A 21,316-nucleotide genomic window follows, 5' to 3' on the forward strand; every position below is an offset into this window, starting at 1 on the left:
CCAGGAGGTAATATGAGAATATCCTGCAGAGCCCGAAAGACCACGACAAACCTACAGCAGGACTTCAGGAAAGGATCTCTAAGCGCAGCTGAACCTTCCTGGTTCAGCTAACCTAACTTAAATAGAGTTCAGAATTGTAGCAACCTTGATACCATGTTCAAGCGTCTAGCTTAAAAAATTGTGCTTATGTGGACTCTGAATCTGTTGCTCAGCACAGAGTCCTCTGGTACTTTGCTGACTCACTGACTGGTTTCAGTTCAAAGTTGACAATAAAAATCCTTTGTTTCTGGCCTGAGTTTCCTTGGTGCAGCCCGACTGATGTATGCATGGCCCCCAGTCAGACTTGCGGCCACTTTTTGGTCTTCTTGACTTGTACTTCAGGGACTAATTCTAAGTCTGCAGCACCTCCTCAATACAGAAGTTTCAAAGGACTCTCTGAGAATAAAACACGGCTGGACTAGGAACTGGTTGGATGCAGCAGCTGATTTACAAACTACGTACTGACAGTGTCTGCCACTGGAGATCCGTCTCTGGAGGAATGTCATGTCTATCTCTCTGGGACACATTCAACCTGTTTTACAGCAATTTGGGTGAAGCCAGAAAAGACATGCTTATCCAATCTGCAGATGACAGACTTATGAGATGTAGCTAACAAGATAAACGACAGACTTGAACTACAGAGGCCCCGACAGGCTAGAACACTTGACTAAAGCCACAAGATGAAATTAAACAGAGATATGTGTCAAGGCCTGCATTTAGGAGCCAAAAATCAATTGCACAAGTACCGGATGGGGAAAACCTGGATTTACAGCCATTCGTGTGGAAAAGACTCAGGAAGAGTTTCAATCGACCACAGACTCAACTTGGAGCCAAGAGCAGACCTGGCTACTGTGAAAGGGAGCCCCCTGAATCACATCCCCTGGGGAAGTGCTAACAGAGGAAGCAGGTAATGGCCCCCCCGGGCTTGGGCTGGCCATGCAACGTTGGGAGGATGATGGGCAATCTGGAGGGCCGCGTTTTCAGACGGAAACACTAGAAAACACTTGTTCATGGCCCTTCCAGACCCCGAGGTGTCCTAGAACCAATGTCATAAGATGGAGAAGCCCTTCACAGGCCCTTGTCAGCCACATGAGTGGCTCTAGGCCTGGTTGAGTATCAGAAATACCAGGGGAGCGCTCAGGGGAATCGGATACAGGTTTGTGTAGAAGTGTGACATCTGCGTTTTTAAAAGATCTCCAGGAGTTTCTGATAAGCAGCCAGGACTTCGAGCCACTGGCCTAAGAAATAGGCTGAATTTCGCAGTTTGGATTTCAGAGGAGTAGAGGTTCACTTCGAGAGCACCCTCCCACCGAATTTCCACTCCACTTGTTGTGCGTTGAACTGTGGCCCCCCAGAACTCATGGTGGAGTCCTACCCCCAGTTCCCATGGATGAAAGCGTCTTCATCTGGAAATGCAGTCTCTGCAGAGATGAGCATGTTAAAATGAGGTCACCCTCCACCGACACCGACCCAGTCCGACACAGTGGGTTAGAGCAGAAGATGGAGGCGCGGAGACACAGAAGGGAGGCGGCCCTGTGAAGACAGAGGCAGGACACACGAGGCTACCGCGAGCCCGGGGCGCCAGAGCCACTGCAAGAGGGAGGGGCAGGGCTCTGCCCAACCTCACCTTTGGGCCTCTGGCCTCCAGGCTGTGAGATGGTAAATTTCTGTTGTTCAAGTCACCCAGCTTGTGGCACTTCATTATAGCGGCCCAGGGAACTGAGACAACCTTCATAGGGGCCTCACTCCACAAAAGCAAGCTCCTCCCGGGCCCTGCACATGGCCTGGCAGCCCTGCCTGCTGCTGCCCACAAGGTCTCTCAGCCACCCCGCCCCATGCGGCTGAGTCCTACTGACCCTCCACACTCTGTTCCCACACGCTTCCAGGAAACCACACAGACGCCGCTGGCCAGACCCCCGCAGCAACACCTCATCTTGCATCTGGGGTCTCTACTGCAGCACGTGGGCCGTGTCCCAGCTGACACAGGACCAACCCTGCCGTCCCCACCGAGCTGTGAGATGCAGAGGACGGCCTCTGTGACTGTCGTTTCAGTAACCGAAGCACCCAGCACCGTGATTTACACATAACACACATATGGCGAATATCTATTAGAAGCCCAGAAACACGAGAATGTGCTTAGAGAAGACACCGAAAGACATATAACAGCTACCTTGAGATGTTCAACCATCAATCGACAGCAGTGTGGGGCTCTTCATGTGGTGCTGGTGGTAAAGAACCCTCCTGCCAACACAGGAGACGTAAGAGACACGAGTTCGATCCCTGGGTCAGGAAGATCTGCCTGAGGAGGAAATGGCAACCCCTCCAGTATTCTCTGGAGAGGGAAATGGCAACCCACTCCAGTATTCTTAACTGGAGAATTTCACGAACGGAGGAGCCCGGCAGGCTACAGTCCATGGGTGGCAAAGAGTCAGACACGACTGAGGGACTTTCACTTCACTCCAGTATTCTTGCCTGGAGAATCCCCTGGACAAGGAAACTGGCGGGCTACAGTCCATGGGGTCGCAAAGAGCTGGACATGACTGAGGGACGTAGGAGGCGCGGACAACAATATGGGCATTTTCCTGTGGTTCCAGAAGCAAAAGGAACAGGAGAAGCAAAAGAATCTCCTCACCACTCAGAGTGTCTGTGAATCAAACTGCCTGGAGAAAGGAGGGACCCTCAGATTTGGAAGCTTGAGGCAAGGGCAGTTGCTGTTTGGGCAGGGCTTCTGGCAGCTGGATTTCTAAGCTGAAGTTCCGAGGAGAGTTCCGGAAGATAACGCACTTTTGGGAGACATCTGGGTATCAACAGGATCTAAACACTTGAGCCTGGGTGAAACCATCCAGAGACAGGTCCGTGCAGACAAGAGGAGAGAGAAGAGTCACGAGGACAGGGCCGTCTGGCCCCGGGGGTGGGAAAGCTGAGGAGCCGGTGGAGGAGGCGGCCAGGAGGGGAGCCTGGTCGGCTGGGAGGGCCGCACCCAGCACACCCTCCCTTCTGAGGGCACCTCTCCAAGTCATCTGATCCAGATCTACCCCAGACCCTACTGCCACTGCCCCAGCCTGGCACTGCTCTGCTGGTCTGTGCAGGCTGCCAGCAGCATCCTCACACACGGCTCCCAGGTCACACACTCCAGTGCCAGACCAATCTGTGCCTTGAGTGCAAGCGTGCTGGCTAACTTGGGAGCTAGCTCTCAGCTACTGGGATTTAGGTGGCTCAGTGGTAAAGAACCTGCCTGCAATGCAGGAGTTGTGGGTTCAGCCCCTGGGTCGGGAAGATCCCCTGGAGAAGGGAATGGCAACCCACTCCAGTATTCCTGCCTGGAAAATTCCATGGACAGAGGAGCCTGGCGGGCTACAGTCCCTGAGGTCACGAGGAGTCAGACACACCATAGCAACTAAACAACAACTGCTGAAAAGTACTTTGGAAGCAACTTGAAGAAAAACCTTTGAGGTCATGATCCCCTCCCACATTTTGACTAGAGATGACATCTAGTGATGATCAGACGCAATAAACTAATACCAGTCTAACTCTCACTGTTTATTAACTCATTCTACAAAGATTGAGACCCGCTGTGAACCTGCAGATGTAATACGTGCTGGGTGGGGATGGACAGCAGAGAGCAGAAACACGTCCCACGCCTGCCCTCCACCCGCTTCCAGTCCAGTGCCTAGAGAAAGATGTATAAACACAGAAAATTAATTCTTTAGTTACAAATTTTGACACGTGCTATGCAGAAAATGCCAAAGAATGTCCAAACTACAGCACAATTGCAGTCATTTCACATGCTGGCAAAGTACTGCTCAAAATTATCCATGCCAGGCTTTAACAGTACATGAATCGAGAACTTCCAGATGTACAAGTTGGATTTAGAAAAGGCAGAGGAACCAGAGATTCATTGCCAACATTCACTGGATCACAGAAAAAGCAAGGGAATTCCAGAAACATATCTACTTCTGCTTTACTGACCATGCTAAAGCCTTTGATGGTGTGGATCACAACAAACTGTGGACAATTCTTCAAGAGATGGGAATACCAGACCACCTGACCTGCCTCCTGTGAAACCTGTATGCAGGTCAAGCAGCAACAGTTAGAACTGGACATGGAACAACGGACTGGTTCCAAATTGGGAAAGGAGTACATCAAGGCTGTATGTTGTCACCCTGCTTATTTAACTTCTGTGCAGAGTACATCATGTGAAATGCCAGGCTGAATGAAGCACAAGCTGGAATCAAGATTTGCAGGAAGAAATATCAATAATCTCAGACACACAGATGATACCACCCAAAGCATAGAGGAACTAAAGAGCCTCTTGATGAGGGTGAAAGAGGAGAGTGAAAAAGCTGGCTTAAAACTCAACATTCAGAAAACTAAGATCATGGCGTCCAGTCCCATCACTTCATGGCAGATAGATGGGGAAACAATGGAAACAGTGACAGACTTTATTATCTTGGTTGGGCTCCAAAATCACTGCAGATGATGACTGCAGCCACGAAATTAAAAGATGCTTGCTCCTTGGAAGAAAAGCTATCACAAACCTGGACACTGTATTAAAAAGCAGAGACATTACTTTGCTGACAAAGGTCCATCTAGTCAAAGCTATAGTTTTTCCAATAGTCATGTATGGATGTAAAAGTTGGACCATAAAGAAAGCTGAGCGTTAAAGAATTGATGTTTTTGAACTGTGGTGTTGGAGAAGGCTTTTGAGAGTCCTTTGGACTGCAAAGAGATCAAACTAGTCCATTCTAAAGGAAATCAATCCTGAATATTCACTGGATGCTGAAGCTGAAGCGCCAATATTTTGGCCACCTGATGCGAAGAGCGAATCATTAGAAAGGACCCTGATGCTGGGAAAGATTGAGGGCGGGAGGAGAAGGGGACGACAGAGATGGTTGGATGGCCAACTCAATGGACATGAGTTTGAGCAAGCTCCGGGAGATAGTGAGGGACAGACAGGGAAGCCTGGCGTGCTGCGATCCATGGGGGTTACAAAGCGTCGGTCACAACTGAGCATCTGAACAACATGCAGAAAAAGCACAGGGCACACCGAGGGACATAACTAACACTGAGTCCTTTCTGAAGACGCGCCGCTTTATCAGGGGCCTAGAGGAGGGTGCCAGTGCATGTCTGCCCGGCTGTGCGGCTCACTCCGAGGCCTTCGGGAGGTCACCCCACTGGCTGAGTTTAGGACTTTGTGACAGAATCAACTGCAGCCACATCCTTGGTGTAAAAATAGCATCTCCCTCTGCTGACAGAGTCGGGTTGCTCAGCAACCTGGTTTTTTCCTGTTTCTTTCTGAATCTCCTAGTACACTAATTTTTCATTGGCCCTTTGGGTAATTAGTGTGGGAGGGCTGATTGGCCAGAACAATCTGATAAGTCATACTGGCCAGAGTGAGGGGGCTGTGATGCTATAAGGGAGGGAGTAGGACTCCTACAGGCCCCGCGGATGCCGACCCCTTGGGCCGACTCTGGGGCTTCGCCACCCCAGCCTCAGGCTGAGCGAACCAGGGGGAGGTTTTCAAAGACAAATGGGGGTCTTTTCTGTTAATCCTCAAGAGTAAAGACATCAAATGAGTGGGCATGGAGTCACTTCTGTCTCCTGAACGCGCACACACACACCTATCAGGAAAGGACGAGAGACGGAAGCTGAAGACCTTCCAAGCCCAGTGAGCATTGATCAGTAACAGAAAAAGAGGACAGGGCAAGCCAGGGACGAAGCTGAGTCCTCCTTCTCATTGATCTGCAAAGTATAACTGCGGTGTTTCACCTGTCTTCAGCACTTCTCATGCATAGCACAATGAATATTACATGGATTAAGTATTTGATGTCACCCGGACTAACCAGAGTACTGGCAATGGGATCTGATTAAAGTTCTGAACAAGCTAATGACTAAAACCAGGCCTGGGGCCACTCTCGCTTGGTAGAGAGACTGTGTCTCGGGTCACTGTCACTGGACGTGATTGGTGACAGCGTGGGAAGCCCGGGGTGTGTGAGATCTGGAGGGTTAGGCCGTGTGGCCGCCGCCACACGCACTGAGCTGTCGGCCTGACTCTCGACGGGCAGGTTTTGTGATTCACAAGGAAGACACTCACCCAGCTGGAAGCACCGTCTCTACTGGGATGGGGCCGTTTTCTTTTCTGTCACATCTCCAGCACCCAGCCAGGTGCCCAGCATGACGCTGGTGCCCCCTACTAGCCGGATGAGCTGATGCACGCATAGACAAATGGACCACCACACCAAGCAGCAAAGGACAGGCTTTATTTCCTGTTATTCCTGACTCCACACCAGGAATCTCTTCGAATTCACTTTGCAAAGCAAGTCATCTGAAATATAACTAACGATGTCATCCTCCTGTTTTAAGATACCAGTGGCTCCCGGGCAGGCAGACTGAAGCCCAAGGTCCTCAGCAAAGCTGCAGGCTGCACGGCCAACCTCCACCTGCTGCACCCTGCCCTCGCCTCACTCTGCTGTCCACCCTCCACCAGCACAGAATGGCCCAGCACTCCCACACTCATCTGTGCAGCTGGGTCTTGATTTCAGCTCCTCTTTCCTGCGCTTGGAATGGCCTCCTGACTGTCTCCACTGTTCCTTTAAGACTCCATCTGGAAACCACCTCTGGTGGGGCCTCCCCTTTCTGCCCCTGGGGCCTGCCCAGGCCTTCTACTCAGCCTGAGAACTCATCAGAGGGGCATCTGGACAACCAACTGCTCTTGCTACTTCTCAGTCACATGCTGTGATTCCCAAGTGGTCGTGTTCTTCTCGTTTCCTTTGTTCCCACGACCGTGCACAGTCCTGTCACATAAAACTGTACAAAGGTATTAGCTGATCTGATATTCACTGTTGAAGTCTGAGTATCAGGGGATTTGTGTACATTCTGTTGTCAAAGTTGCTTTACCAACAGTCTCAGTCTGTTATTAACATTCGATCACTTTCTTCTTACGTCACTTGTGTGAAATGTAGGATACAGTGATCAATATTATTTCTTTTCAGATTGAATAAAACAAAGACAAGTCTTTTTTTTTTTCAATAGCAGCACTGGCTGCATATGCAGGTTACAACTGCTGCCTCATACGCTCACGGCCTTTCCAGATCTCTGTTCAGGGAAGCCCACCTCATGTCTCTCCCTCTGATTGCACTCTGACTTCTTTCTCAGACAGCCACAAGATACACGTAAGGATTTGAATCTGGCCTTCAGTGGCTGAGGGTACATGATTCTGACATAGGTAAGAAGTCAAACAGCTCCTGGGAAATGAATTATTTTCTTTGATTTGTGCTTCTGGCTTCCAAGTCTCAAGCACCAGTTAACTAATTGACTTTTATCAATCCTGACTGACTGGAGGTTTTGGCATCGTAGGCATGGATTGACCACCCTGAAGTATGTTCTTTTCCTTGCACTTTGCTTGATGTCATGGACTCTCATTGCGCCCTCACAGACCTGGCTTTCTACAGTGGCCCATGTTCCGTCAGACAAAGGTTACCTGTGAGCGAGCCGACTACAAAACCACTTGAATTTGTGTTCTCCATCCACAGAAGAGAGTTCTACAAAGCGCTTCCCACCAGGGATGATACTTTCCGGCCTCACTTTGCATCCAAAGGCGGCCTCACAGCAGACCCCGGTCAGTGGAACATCGGTGGCAGCACCAGCTGTCCTTCCTGGACCCAAACATACAAATGTACAAGGGTGCCTTCTCCACACTTGCTCCTTCCACAGCATGAGTGCAGACATACGCGTCCCTGGGGAGCAGGCTGGGATGAAAGGGGGCCTGGGTCCCTGAGTCTCTCACTGGGGGAAACCTGCCTGGATCAGGAACCCACTGTGCTATGAGCCAGAAATAAAATCCTACTGTATTTGTGCCTTTTTTGGTGACTTGTTTCTTACAGCATCAAGCTCACTAGTAGCCTATGGAATTGAGCAAGGCAGAAGCATAGGTCATGCTGGCACTGTTTCATGTCCTGTATTTAATTCATTACCAAGTCCTGTTGTTTTATTTCCCAAGTAAAACTGAGACAGGGTGAAGGAGAGTCACAGGCGGTTAATGCATTAGGAGGGGTCCAGTTTTATAGAATTTTATAAGTAGGAAGGTAGGGGGTTTGGATATTCATTCTTGTGCATTGGGATCCCACTGGAGAATGCTAATCAACGGAGATTTTAGATGGTTCCCATTTCTAAAAGATGTCTCTGACTGTTCTGACTACAGCGCAGCAGGACAAGAGAAGAGGACAGAAAACAGACAGGCCACTTCAGACAGCAGCTGGTCAGGCTTCAAGCGGTGGAGATGGAGGGAAGCAGACGGGGTTAAGACTGACTCTGAGATTGCTTTAAGGTTTGACTGTCATATGGAAAAGAAAGAGGGAGATCAAAGATGGCCACTAGCTTTGGTTGGAGGTTCATACCATTTCCTGAGATGCAAAAGCAGGGAAGAGAAAAAAAGAAACTGAAGTGCAAAGCAAGAATTCTCCCTTGGAGGTGTTAAGTGTGAGATTTCAGTTAGACATCCACATGGAGAGGCCCAGCAAACTTTGCATGTCACAGTCTGGTGCTCACTGAAAAGATGAAAAGTGGAGGTAAAATTCTGGACATTACTTTCATAAAGATTAATATTTACAACCATCATTTTGAATGAGGTCATTTGGGGGAAAAGTATATATACAGAAAAGGGCTTGGTGCTCCAACACTTAGCAAAGACAGAAGACAGCACAGCAGCTAGGAACTAAGAGGGAGATATCACAGGAGCCAAGGGAAGAACACAGCCAAGGAAGAAGAAGTGGTCAGTGGTGTCAAACTAGCTAACTAATGCAAGTGAGGCTTCCCTGCTGGCTCAGACAGTAAAGGATCTGCCTGCAGTTTGGGACACTCGGGTTTGATCCCTGCATTGTGAAGATCCCCTGGAGAAGGAACTGGCAACCCACTCCAGTATGCTTGTCTGGAGAATTCCATGGACAGAGGAGCCTGGTGGGCTACAGTCCTTGGGGTCACAAAGAGCTGGACACGACAGAGCCACTACCACACAACTAAGAGAAGCACCGCTGGGCTTCGGGGCAACACGAGGAGCCCACAGAAGAACAGGGTTGACCTCCCACAGGCTTCACTTTAACAAGAGGAGGCAGCCTCCTATTTCAACAGATACCTGGAAGAGGGGGAACAAAAACCAGGTGAAAACTAAGACGAGGTTAGCAGCACCCCACAATCTACAGGAAAATTTGGGGGACATGAAAGGTGGGTGGACTGTAGCTATTAACATGAGGTTCTGTTCCTGTGGAAGCTGTTCTGCAGCAGGACTTGGAAAACTGGGTAGAGCTGTGGTGTTTGGCTTGGCCTTTCTCAGGTGGAGCATCTTACAGGCACCCACAAGGCTCTTCCTGAACCCCAGAGAGCACAGACTAACAAGTGACTGTTAGCAACAGCTCCACGGCTTGGGTTAAAAAGTGGGAGGGGAAAAAGGTAGATTCTCCATCTGCAGCAGATGAAGAAACCAGGAGGCACTGCCTTCTGAGCAGATGTCAAAGACAACAGCCAGGAAAAGAGCAATGATCCTAAGGACAGCAGAGGGCTTAATTTTTCTCGGGAGTAGCTGATTACAAACATGGATTCCATTGCCAGCGGCGCTGCAGGAACCCTTGAGAACAGGCGAGGGGAATTAGGAAGTATCGACACACAGCCTACACACGATAAACAGAAAATCCCAGTGAAACCTGGAGGCGCCGCCAAAGCAGGTTACACGCTCGTTAGCTGACAGTGGGGTTTAGATGCCATTTTTCACGGGGAAAGGCACGCTGCCTAAAGGTGGGCAGAAGATGCCATCTAAGAACATGGAACTCCTGCGTCATTGACAGGAGTTGGCTTTGAATTGAACCATCAATTCAAACGGCTTTGAATTTAAAACCCCGGTACAGTTTGATAAATTGTATGCTTCTAACACCAACTTGAAGGAGCTGAGGTGGCTCAGATGATAAAAATCTGCCTGTAATGCAGGACATCTGAGTTTGAAACTCTGAGTCAGAAAGATCCTCTGGCAAAGGGAATGGCCACCCACTCCAGTACTTTTGCCCAGAGAATTCCATGGACAGAGGAGCCTGGCGGGCTACAGTCCACAGGGTTGCAGAGAGTCAGACACGACTGAGAGAATTACACTTTTACTGGAGGAGCTGAACCAGAGTGCTACTCTCTTCTCTCTTCTGATTCTCTATCACCTTCCTCTACATACATACATACACGTGTCATCTGCCGTTATCCGTAACTGCTGACAACAGGGCAGGCGTAAACTGCAGAAAAGGTCCTGCAAACTCCACATTTCCTTAGGAAAATAGCTGTTTGGATCGTAAGCTCACCAAGTACAAGAAGTGGGGATTTAGGGTTGTGTTTCCCAGGGAGTCACCCTGCTTATTTAATTTATATGCAGAGTACATCATGAGAAACGCTGGGCTGGATACAGCACAAGCTGGAATCAGGGGTGCTGGGAGAAATATCAATAACCTCAGAAATACAGATGACACCACCCTTATGGCAGAAAGCAAAGAAGAACTAAAGAACCTCTTGATGAAAGTGAAAGAGGAGAGTGACAAAGTTGGCTTAAAACTCAACATTCAGAAAACTAAGATCATGGCATCTGGTCCCATCACTTCATGGCAAATAGATGGGGAAACAGTGGAAACAGTGACAGACTTTATTTTGGGGGCTCCAAAATCACTGCAGATGGTGACTGCAGCCATGAAATTAAAAGATGCTTGCTCTTTGGAAGAAAAGTTATGACCAACTTAGGCAGCATGTTAAAAAGTAGAGACATTACTTTGCCAACAAAGGTGTGTCTAGTCAAGGCTATGGTTTTTCCAGTAGTCATGTATGGATGTGAGAGTTGGACTATAAAGAAAGCTGAGGGCCAAAAAATGGATGCTTTTGAACTGTAGTGTTGGAGAAGACTCTTGAGAGTCCCTTGGACAGCAAGGAAATCCAACCAGTCCATCCTAAAGGAAATCAGTCCTGAATATTCATTGGAAGGACTGATGCTGAAGCTGAAACTCCAATACTTTGGCCACCTGATGCGAAGAACTGACTCATCTGAAAAGACCCAGATGCTGGTAAATATTGAAGGTGGGAGGAGAAAGGGAGGACAGAGGATGAGATGGTTGGATGGCATCACCGACTCAATGGACATGAGTCTGAGTAAACTCTGAGAGTTGGTGATGGACACGGAGGCTTTGCGTGCTATAGTCCATGGGGTTGCAAAGAGTCAGACATGACTGAGCACCTGAACTGAACTTCCCAGGGAGAAACATGGGTCTGGAAAAAGCTGCTTCTCTATCTTGATACAAAGCTTTATCTTGATAATTTACAGGAGTATCAAGAAAATGGAACACAGAAGTCTCAGAGTTGGCTCAACCCAGTTTGGAAGCAGTGGAAGGATCCCCATCTGTTCCATAGAAAATGAAGTTTGTTGCAGGTTCTGAAAAAGACCCTGACTTGATCACAAGGTACTCCTATTAGGGCTCCCTGGTCAAGACCAGCCAGTGATAGAAAAAGGAGAGGAGGAAATATGTTTTTCAGTCATCACAGGGTTTTAATTACTCCATGAACAGGTCTTGACCTGATGATAGGAGGCAGTGGATCATGAATTTTCCAAAATTATGATACATTTTTACAATTGCTCACCTGATCAGCTGCCGTCTGTTTGGCAAGGGCACCATCCCTTCAGGCAAACAGGAAATAAAAGAGAAAACAGCTCCAGGATAAAATTAACTAAAGCAGTGGCCTGATACTTTACAGAGGTGTCAAGAGCAACATTAAAAAGGCATTTGTAACCGGCCACCTACTTGGTTCCAGGCGGAAGAGGGTGCAAACAGACTGGAGAAGGCCACCAGTTTGCTCCTCTGCACTTGCAGGAGGTTCCCAAGGCCTGGCTCCATCCTGAAGGATGAAATCCACCCAGGAGGGCCTCTCCTGATACCCAACGACCCAGCTTGAGAAGGCCGGCCAATCTCACAGCTGGCCACAGTGTGGCCCATAAGCCCCCAGGGGTTAACATGCGAAGAGGCCAAAGGAGGACCCTGACGTCTTCCCCCCCCCCCGCCCCCAGCATTCTCCGGGGACGCTCCACCTGCTCCAGGAAGTGCAAGTAGGTGGAGGTGGTGGTTATCCAGGCAGAGGGGGCCCTTCTGCTAGCAGGACCCCCAGCGCCTCCTCTGACAGGCCTCCCTGTGACCCCAGCCTCACCCACGGACTCCACCGCTAGACACTGGGGTGAAAGGCCCACCTGGGGGCCCCCAGCATCCTCCTGGGGTTCCAGCCAGCCCCAGCGGGAGTCAGGACAGGTGGCTTCCCAGCTCCTCTCATCCCAGGACTTTTGTAAGAGTCTGTCCCCTGTGACTGCTCTTGGCATCCCTGGGCTGAGACCCTGGGCACCCTCCGTGGGAAAAGCCCCAGCCTCTCTGACCTGCACATCGTAGCATCCACAGCTCGGGGGCGGGGGGTGGTCAGATCATTCACAACCGTGATGGGAGCCCACAGGGAGCGGAAGTCGGCCACTGTCACAAGAGCAGCAAATGTCACTACAGCTCTGCTCCTGTCCTCTCCTGGGTAACTTTTTCCAAGCGAAAGTCTAGCGGATTCACAGCGCTGTTACTTTCCGGTGTACAGCCCAGTGCTTCGGTTATACATAAACACACATTTGTTCTTTTTGCAGATTCTTTTCCATTCTAAGTTCTTGCAAGATATTGAGTTCCCTGTCCTCTCCTGGCTCCATCTGAATGACCCCCAGGTAGCCCCTCATTCCTGAAGGATTTCCTCCTGCCAACATCAGCCGTCCAGATGCCCGTGCTGTGCGAGGGGGTCTCTCACAGCGGCTCCTCAGTCGGTCTCTTCTCCTCAGACGTTCACCACTCCCCACCTCCCCCCAATCCTCCCCACCCAGTACCCCCACCCTTCTCTCGGGGGCCACCCCTTGCCCTGTGGCTCCCCCACACGGGGGACTCCTCTGTCCACCTCTGGGCTCATTCCTCTCCTCAGCAGCCCAGCCACCACCAGTGAAGCCCATTAATAATCCCCAGGAAATAAACCTGGAATCTGGGTTATAAAATAAAGTCTAATCTTTTTTTCTTCCTTTGCTCTCAGTCTTGCTTCCCTTCAGCGCGGGCACAGGCCTCACACCCAGCCCCGGACGCCAAGGTGCAAGATGGCGGTGGCAGTGCGCAGAGAGGCTGCGCAGTGGACCTGAGCGGAGCAGCCCCGCCCCGGAGCCCTGCCCCCTCCCTAGCCCCGCCCACCCAGCCAGTGCCACTTGGTGGGCACCACTCAGCGCACCCCAGTGGAGGGCTTTGCTCTCCCTTCTACCAGGACTCCCTGCTCCAGACCGCGTGCCCTCCTGTCAGGCCTCCACCACTGCGGTGACCCCTGTCCCCGTCTCCTTCCTGCCGCCTTCCCAGCGCCAGACCTCGAAAGCCGCTTCCCTTTCCTATCTCCACCTCACCCTCCCCCGTGGCTTCAAATAGCACCAGTGCCCGTGACTCCACGCTTAATTTTCAGTCAGAACCCCCGGCCAGAGGTCCCACTGCAAGCCCAGCTGTGCTCACACCTTCACCCCCTGGCACCCCTTTCTCCAGGCTTCCCATTTTGTAAAAAGATCCTTGCTCCTAGTTGCCCAGGACTTCAATCCCGGAGTCCTCCGGACCTGCCTTCTCCCCCACAGACCTCACCAGTCCCCTGCGCATCACTGTGTGTCCAGCGCCAGACCACCCACCGCCCCCCATCCGCCTCACTGTGCCCACTGTGGCTCTGATGGAGGCCCAGCTCCAAAGTGAGGGGCTCACCACAGCCTTCCAGGCGCCCCAAATTCATCTCTGACGACCCTCCCCTCACTGCCTCCTCTTCCAAGTGTTCAGTGGCTAGCAGTCCACACAGCTTGCTCCCACTAGACCCAGTTTGAATGTTTGTCCCCCCATACCCGTCCAAACACACACACTTCCTACCTCCTTTCCCTGTTTACTTTTTTTTTTGTATTGATCACTGTTTTAAAAATGCACCTGTCTTGTTTATTTTCTCCACTAGAAGGTAAGTCCTGGGCAGGGATTTTACTCTAGTGTTCTCTTTTCTGTGTCCCTACTGCCTGAAATAGTGTTTGGCATGAGCTAAATGCTCCATAAACACATGTTGACTGAAAGATGTGATGTGACATGAAATGACCCAATGTGACATGTTGTGTTGTGATAGATAACCCCATCCTGGATTGGAAGATGAGAGACAAAGATGACCAGGGGTGGGCAGTACCCAAGGACATACTGAACCTTCAAGGAGTAGGGTGTTGGTGAGGAGGTGACCTACTTGGGCAGAAGACTCAGGAAGTCAGAGATGGTGCCCCAGAGCTGAACAGGGGAGCGGGGGGGGGGCGGGAAACGATATGTTTACATTCAGACTCTCCCTGACGAACAGATGGGAATGTTTTGATTGCTCATCAGATAGTCAAATGGGATCTAAATAAATTGCTGACAAATTCGCTAAGTACAGTGCTTTCTGCTTGGAAGATTCACAAAGCAACTAACATATACAGTGTCTACCAGCTTAAAAGCAGTACTGCCAGAATAAAATCTATATTTGAAAATTTCTTTTAATAACATCTTGGGTTTTTTTTTTAAGTCTAATTTGGTTCTTCAAAAGAGATGAAGATTTAGTTCCTAGTAAAAATAAATTTACTTTCTCAATTTCTTTATTCCCATATACTAGAAGATCCTATAACTACACTGGAGTCAAAAATTGCAAAAAATAAGTTCCAAATTTTGCAAATACAACCTAACATGTATCACGAGTGTTACCTTTTGCAAAGCCAAAGAAAAAGAATGTAGATTTGGGGATCAGGAAGCTTGGATCTGAATTGCTTATCAGACATCTTAGCTATTCTGAGCTTCAGTTTCATCACCTGAAAAATGGGAATCCTGATATGCACCTTGCAGAGCTACTGTAAGGACCAGAACCTGTGTGATCACAGGAACTAGCAGAGTGCCCTGCATATAGCACATACTCCAGGATGGAGCTAACAGCCAATTACCAAAAAATAAAACAAAACATCCTATCTAATCTTGATGTTAGTAAAGGATTTTTAACAATTGTGATGTGATCACAACTCGAAAACTCTCATAACTCTAAAACCCCCGACCATGAACAAAAGCCATCAGCAAATCCTTCTTCCAAAACAATGCTTTTTATTCGAATGAGTCAACTTTTTAATGGAGAAGATAACACATACATGTTGCATTATTTCCTGAACACTTTCACAAACAACAGGGCTCCTAAAATGGCAAGCAAAGACCTTGTTACATAATTCTGAGTTTCTCAGAATTACATAATTTTTTTTTTTTTTTTACCAAAAAGGACTTTAGAACCATAGAATTTCCCTAAAAATAAAATGATTTTGTTCTACAGACAAGGACTTGAAGACCAGCTCCCATCTGGTTGTCCAGGCAAGACCTAGCACAGTCTCCAGATTGCTAATTCATGACTGTCGCCTGCGCTGTGGCCGGGCCGGCCAGTAAAGCAGATGAGTGAAACCATGGAAAGGTGAGCCGGGGCCTAGAACGCCATTTCAGATGAGGCCCTGTCCACCTCTGGTCCCCGACACCAGTGTTCCTGTATTGTAACGTTCTCTATCTGTGGCTCGCCCGCCGGGAGCAGAGAGATGTGCGGGCCATGGGACCCGGGCTCGCCCCCCACCTCTGCACAGCCTCGAAGGGACGGCAGGGCACACGCCTGGTGAAGTCATCACACCACGTGCACCTTCAGCGCCACGCAGGGAGGGGAGAAGAGGGGCTTGGAGAGCCGGGGGAGGGGGCGTGTGTCCAGGGGGCGAGAGGACGCTCTTGGAGGCCCGGAGGAGACGGCGTCTTTGCTCTGGGAGAGGTCTGCCCTCACCTCCTCGGGCTCACTGCCGGGTCTCCTAGTGGTGTGGAGATTTTACCGATGCACAGTCAGTCCTCATCAGCCATGGATTCCATATCTGTGGATGCCCCTTCGCGCTAAAATGTATTCGTCCCCCCAAGCCAGGACTCATGGTGCTTGTGCTCACCATCAGACACACACGTGTGTGCGTGCTGAGTCGCTTTTGTTGTGTCCAATTCTTTGTGACCCTATGGACCCTTGCCCGCCATGCTCCTCTGTCCATGGCGTTCTCCAGGCAAGGATCCTGGAGAATTTCCTATTCAGGCGATCTTCTCAACCCAGGAATCGAACCCGCATCTCTTACGTCTCCTGCATTGGCAGGTGGGTTCTTTACTACTAGCGCCACTTGGGAAGCCCGTCAGATGCACAAAGAGAGGAGAGAATTTTCAGTCTTCTAATGGGGGCACGTGTCCCTGATGAAGCTGAGCGAGGTGACACTGCCCTCGTGTTGCGGCTTGTGCTCCTGTAAATGAGCACCCGTCTTGGGGTCTACGAAGTGCCACGCTTCCCGCGTTGTCGTGCTTTGTAGGTGTGCGTGTGAGTTCACTGTGTAAAACGGCCCCCGGGTCCAGTGCGGAAGTGCTGTTTAGTGCTTTACGGGGCAAGTACATTTGTTAGACAAAGCTCCTTCAGGCATGAGTAACAGTGCACTTGGCTCTGAGTTCAATGTCAGTGAAACCACAGTGTATATTAAATAAGGTCTTTAAACAGAAACACAGCAAATAAGGGTTTTTACTTATCAGTGAACGAAAATGTGACCAGAGGTTGCCAGGAACCTAACCCTATATTTCCCTTGGGAGCAGTGGCTCAGTGTTCACTGCTTCCGTGTCTGTGGCGACCAGAGAACAGAAATACCGTGACAACAAGAATTGACTGTATGTATGCACATATACAAAAAAAAGACTTTCCTGGTGGCTCAGATGCTAAAAAATCTGCCTGCCATGTGGGAGACCCAGGTTTGATCCCTGGGTTGGGAACATCCCTTGGAGAAGGGCATGGCAATCCACTCCAGTATTCCTGCCTGGAGGATTCCACAGATAGAGGAGCCTGGTGGGCTACAGTCCATGGGGTCACAAAGACACGGCTGAGTGACTAACACTTTCACTTTCACATATATATACACACACTCATACCTAGTCATAGATATGCTTATGTGCATGTATGTGTGATGACATAAACATGTGTGGGAAGATATGGCTTGTAACTCGGGTCATGGTTTCATGAAAGGCGCCTGTCATGATTCAATAAATTACATAAACCAATAAACCAGGAAACCTCAGGAGATGGGAAGTGAAATAGAAAAGAAGCGTGCTGAGTCTGCGTAAATCATTCATCTGTGGCCTGAATCCAGGACAGGACGTGAGAGAAATGTGTCATGTGTGTGCTGCCCTCAGCTCTGCAGGGAGACTTTATGTCTTCCTTATAACAACTCTGACTTCACCAGGCCTGTGAGAGTTCCAGCGCACAGGGCTTCTTTTCATGCATCTCGATGGTAATACTCTCCCCATATTTTCAGTATTCTAAATATTTTAAGTGTCACAAATTATTTGTCTCCAAGTACTTTAAATTATCAAACTTTAAATGTTAATATTTAAGCCAAACATCCCCCAAACATGCATCTCTATTGGTGTGAGCATAGGAAAAAGGAGGCTTTTCCAACTGTCAACATTTTAAAGCAGTGTTATCAGCTTTGAGGTTCCCATAGCAACGTGCTCCATTGCCTAGGTGACAGTGATTTTATGATGTCACCAATGAGCTAAACAAACTTGGAAAACAAACGGACATGGCCTCCTGAGTGTCCGCACATCTTGAAGTTGCCTCTGGGCCTTGGAAAGGAGTGCAGCCTCATGACATTACGAGGGCATTTCATAAACGTGATCCAGGACCTGACCCATTAAAGCATCCTCACCTTCCAGGGGTTTCCTAACCAAGTGGTCCTTTGCGTTATCCCATGGGGATTTCTCCCAGCTGCTGAGCAGATGCCAGAATGCAGACACGGAATCTTGGAGGAAAACGCAGCAGCTGCACAAAGGGATGAAGGAGAGGGTGGAATGGATCATGTCCAGGGAGGCTGTCACCAACTCAGGCAGCAGGAGCCACTCTGGAAAAAGTTGATGAGATGTGTGAACCATCCAGGGCCAGTTTCTCTTTTCTCAGACCAAGTGAGAGCCAAAATGCAGGAAGAGACGCCCATCTTGGTTTCACTCTATTCACACGTGTGGAAAAGATAAGTTATACAAGCGGGGAGTAGTTTAAAGTACATTTAAGACCAGAAACCTAGACTCAGAAAAGGATTCCATGCTCTCTTCCAATTCATCTCACAACTGATTTGGTTGAAAGACACACATGTGGTCAGGATGCTTGTAGAGGAAAAGTGAAGTTTAGAGAATGGGGATGCAGTTCTGATTTCAAGGCACGGAAACACTGTCCTGTTCTATATTTTTGTTCCAAAATCATAAGGTTTAGGCACTTTATAATTCCCCCAAAGAGGGCTTTTAACAAACAGCATGGAGCTCTAAGTTGAAAATGTATAATTGCAGAATGTGTCCAAAGCCAGTTTTCTCTTGCACAAGGATGGTGTTCACTCTAACGGCTTGCATCCAGCTATAAGTGTAAGAACTAGTCTTAGAGGTGGAGGCCCGGCCAGATATTATGTTGGACAAGTGTGAGGCTGCAATTGGAGTGATTAGGAAAAAAAAGAAAAAGACAGTGAATTTTCAGGAAATTTTAACATAGAATGAGAAATAACTTGAGAATAAGATAAGAAAGTATAAAGAAATCCTAAAATCTGATATAGACCATACATTCCATGTGAGGGCTAGAATGAAGAATTACGAAGCCCAGTGAACTAAAGAAGAAGGGTAGGCTTTCCCACACCCACTGGAACCTGTTGAGGTCACGTCTTCTCTGTAGCAGAGAAGCAGCAACACGACAGAGCCAAGGAGGGCGTCAGGCACTCCCCCGCCGAGCACAGAGCACCGCTGTCTCTTCTACCATTTCTGTTCCCAGTGACCCGGCCAGCCCAAAAAGTTTCCGGTGAACCCCCAGGGCATTGCTCTTAAAATCAGATGGCAGGGACTTCCCCGGTGGTCCAGTGGTTAAGAATCCCCCTCCCAACATAAAGGATGCAAGTTTGAACCCTGGTCAAGGAACTAAGATCCTACATGCCACGGGGCAACAGAGTCTATGTACGGCAACTACTGAGCCCCTGCTTTGCAACGAGAGACGTCCACATGCCGCAATGAAGACCCAGCACTGTTGAAAGAATAAACAAATTGTAAAATAAAAAGTGGCCAGAGGACCTGAATAGACATTTAAAAAAAAGTCAGATGGCGCAGTGCTGCATCACTGGGGCCCATGGTCCAATGTGCTCTACTTCTGTTCTCCTAAAAGCCAAGATCATTGCTACAAGCCTAGGTCATGGCCAAGCACGCACTTCATAGTTCCTCCAGCTTCCTTGTCTCTTTAGTACATCACTCAGTCTGCTGGAACACTGGGGTTCAAAGACAGGAGCACCTTTGACATTCTCATGAGGACGTGAATTAGCCAAGATGTTGTGTCCAGGCTCTCTCGCCCCACGTTTTGTAAATAATGGTTATGTAACAGCTGAGATCATTCACAGCACTGCGCGTGCCCGCCAGGAGGCACTTGCTCACTTGATCACGGGCTACTCTGTGCTGGACAGATACGTGAGCTCCACCTAAGAGGCGGCAACATTACTGCCACGGCTGTGCCCGCTGGGTCTGCCACAGGAGGAGAGAATATACCGTGTCCGCCACCACAGCTGCTGTGCCAGCCAGGAGAGAAGGCAGCGTCTGCAGTTCCTGTGGCTCCTGGCGTTTTCTTCCGGCTTCCCCACTTGCACCTTGTCCACCACCGATTCAACAAACAGTGTGCACCGTAAGAACAGGATCAGCAATACTGATGACCACAGCTTTTAGCTCCCACTTTTGACTGTACGTCTGAAACAATCCAAAGTCTGAGACAATCTTGGAAATAATATGTATGAGTCCACCAGAAAAAGGTTTTGGTGTGAAATCTGGAAAATGCTTAGTCCAGCCACGCCCTTAGGTCTGCACACTACGTTTTAAATGAAGACATAAACAATAGCAAACAACATGCAATCACATTCGCACAAGGTGGCACTGCTAGGGGAACATTCATTTGGGCATGCACAGTGATCCCGCTTCAAATATTCTAAAAAAAAAACAAAAAAAAACATTGTCAGCAATTGTGGGAACTAGCGCCAGTTTCTAATTTGCAATCTGTTGATCCAAACATGTTTCTGCAAAATCTGCCAGGAACAAAAAGGTAAAATGTCTCAAGTGTCGTGAGACTCCATGACCTAATTCCAAGTTTGATTTCCACATGGCCTTTTTTGCTATAACTGGGTCAGATGCATGCAGATGCGAATCTGTAATTTAAGGCCAAGCCTTCTTGTTGGCTTCATCTTACAGGACAGCACAGCAGCCAAAGCAAATGACGAAGAGAAAAGAATACAAGAAAACAGCGCTTCCCTTCTGCTGCCGCTTCCTCCTGCTTTGCTCCAGATCCGTGTGCACACTGAACTCTTCTGTACTGAGCGTGATGTTGTGTGGCTCTGGGTTAAAAGATGGTAGAAACAGGAAAGCAAAACAGAAAATGCATTCCTTTTGGCCTTCACCAATTACCAACAATTCTGTCTCTTCTGCGTGGTTGTCAAACAAATTCCATATAAACTTGCTCTGTGGGCTGCGGCCCAACCATCTTGTCATTACGATATATTAAAACAATGTCCTCTGTTAACCAATGTTGCCACTTCTGTCTTTACCATATGGACATCTTGAAAGAGTCATCTCTCTTGTCCAGGTTCAGTGTTGATAGGATATCCTCAGTTACAGGCAGCAGAATATTTCATGAAAAATAGTTTAAATGGTTGCAATTTATTGTTCCACATTAGAAGTCTCAGGGTTGGGTGGTTCAAAGACTGGCTGACTCAGTAACTCAAAGTCAACCCTTTGCTGAAATCTGTTTGGCTTTCCTTCCACTGCAGCAAGATGGCAGCAGTAACTGCCAGCATTGCACCCAGCTCAGGGAAGAAGAGATCCCTGGCTCCTAACCCAAGCTTTGTTTCATTTTGGGGGGAAAAAAATGATTTCCCAGCAGCTATCTCCTGCTGCAGAGGCTGGGATTGGGCTACCTGGTCCATATGGAACCATCACTAACAAGGGGAACTGAATTACCATGGTTGTCTTAGGCCAGTTAGGGTTCAACCCTGGACTAGAAGAAGCCCACGGTCCTAGGACACGCAAGTGAGATTCTGCCAGGCAAAACAAAGCAGGGAGACAGAACGGCTGCGAAGAGCATTTGCTACTCA

The 21,316-nt window shown here is 48.9% G+C and overlaps 1 protein-coding gene across 2 annotated transcripts in view; it reads right to left on the bottom strand.

The window, feature by feature from the left end:
* Positions 1–21,316, bottom strand: part of PDE10A (phosphodiesterase 10A) — a 573,119-nt gene that overhangs the window by 498,565 nt on the left and 53,238 nt on the right. The window lies entirely within an intron of this gene.

The sequence above is a fragment of the Bos grunniens genome, chromosome 9 (genome assembly GCF_055505025.1).
Source record: "Bos grunniens cultivar Pamir isolate PY7600 chromosome 9, Bosgru_T2T1.0, whole genome shotgun sequence".
NCBI lineage: Eukaryota > Metazoa > Chordata > Mammalia > Artiodactyla > Bovidae > Bos > Bos grunniens.